Raw genomic sequence first — 2,158 nt, forward strand, 5'->3', positions numbered from 1 at the left:
TGGGCCGTGCTGCATGCCACACAACACTTACCCACACATCTCGCACCACACTTTTTAATTTGAAAACCATAATGGCTCTGGATGCAACAATGATTTAGATATTTCTGGAGCTGAGATAGGTCTTTCACATCTTTTTGAGTTGTATGTCCTCTCTGAATTAAAATAAGATCATGTGTAAATAAATGCAGTATTTATTTGGTTACTAAGAATGTCAAACACATCTTAACCTGTAATTCCTTCTGAATTGCCAGGCAGTGCTGCCAGAGTTCATTGATGTTATCCTCTGCAGAAGGCTCGAATGTCTGTAAAGGCTTTTCTTTAAGTCCTAATCTTAACATTTGACCCTTCAACAGGTCAATTGGCTGCGTTAGAGACAAGTGAAATTCCTCCTTTAGGTTGTCAGTAATCTGTTTACACATTTCCTTGACACTATTCGCCTTCGCTGAAAAGTCAAGTAAATATATTATACTCAGCCACTCACCAAAACAGTTGTTGCAAATTCAATCAGTTTTTAATATTACATATTTTACCTGCAGCCCTTTCAAATTCAGGACTCATCTTCTCACGCATAACACCAACACCTTGCAGGCCAATATTTATAATACTCATCACTCGCCCAACAGGGTTTGCCCATGAATTGCTTTGGGCTGTTCTGGGGGCTACAAGCATGTCCAAATTGAGTGCTTTAAACAAAGCAATTAGTGCCAACTTTACAGACATGTACGTTGGCCGGTGGTCAGGACCACCATCAGTATAAAGAAGTAACACTGGTTTTGACTCTAGAAAATGAACAAAATTAATATTAATCATGCTGACAGGTTATATTTATTCATGTAATTTGATTGGCAAAAGTGCCAGTAAAAACCATTATAATATGGTACAGTAGTTAACTGTTAAAACATAAAAGTTACATGTAACTAATGATTTTGTACCAGTCAATGCTGCAAGGCATACTGTAAACACAGGAAATATGTAGAAAATTATTTATCTCACCCCCTCTTTCTTGTAAAATTTGCAGAAATTCAGATGAATGATGCAGAGGCGAAGATGGTTCAAACACAGCATCTTTAAATGCAACATATACACATTCCCTGTAAAAACTGCCATTGATAGTTTCAGGAATATCAATCTGTAAAAAAACATGGAGACATGGCATCTGATATAGGTTGGATTTATAACTTAACGAATTGCTCAATTAGTTTCCTCCATCCCCATAAAGCCATAATGAGAAAAGTTAACTTAACTGGCATTACACGATACAGTAAAATTGTTGAGTGTAAAATTGCCTGGCATTAGAGAAACAGGCTGGCTGCAAAAAAGATAAATTAAAAAACAGCAGGAGCATGAATACTACTTACAATCAGATTCACAGAAGGAGTGAGTGTACTCTTGCTAAAATCATGATCTCCCACTGCCATTGTTTGGTTTACTCCAACCAAAACTTGTTTACCTCTTTGGGCAGCTGCTAGAGGATAGTTGGGCTCGCCCACTTTAATCTTGTGTTTATCATCCATAGAAACCAGTTCCACCACATCACTGTGCATTACTGCAAACTCTCTCATGTAATGCCACATTGCTGCACAATAGTGGGAGTCCACATGATTGACTCGTACCTGAAATGGCAAGGTAAACTCCACTGAGTGTAACATTCTGACGTTTTTCAAGTTTGAGAGTAAACTCCACTGAAGTTTTAATCCAAGGTTTCTATAATTTACTATAGCTGTGATAAAACACTTGTATTATCATACCTGCCGTTTTTGAACCATCATCTTAATGTTTAGAGTGCCTTTAAAGTACTTGGCTGTCACTGCATTTGGATTTAGAGGTTGAAACTGATAGCGTAACCACTTTACTGAAGGTGTTGGTGTCCCTTCAGGTAGCCTTTCAGCAACACGCTTGTGTAGATCGGGAAAACTCAGGGCCTTTGCAAGATAAAGTTGCTCTCCATGTCTTCGGTCATTAACAGTAACACCTACATCTTCTGACAAATACCGCTCGGTTTCGTGAAAAAACTGTGGAAATGTGTCCTTTCTTTCTGAACTGACATTTCTCAGATCTACAATAATTCCTGCATCTTCAGCCCTAACTGCATAATCAAACCTTTTGTCTATATCTGATGTAGCAGAACAATCACTTGTCAGGTTACGGAACATAGCAT

This window comes from Dendronephthya gigantea, unplaced genomic scaffold (genome assembly GCF_004324835.1).
Source record: "Dendronephthya gigantea isolate DGI-Jeju-01 unplaced genomic scaffold, DenGig_1.0 000262F, whole genome shotgun sequence".
NCBI lineage: Eukaryota > Metazoa > Cnidaria > Anthozoa > Malacalcyonacea > Nephtheidae > Dendronephthya > Dendronephthya gigantea.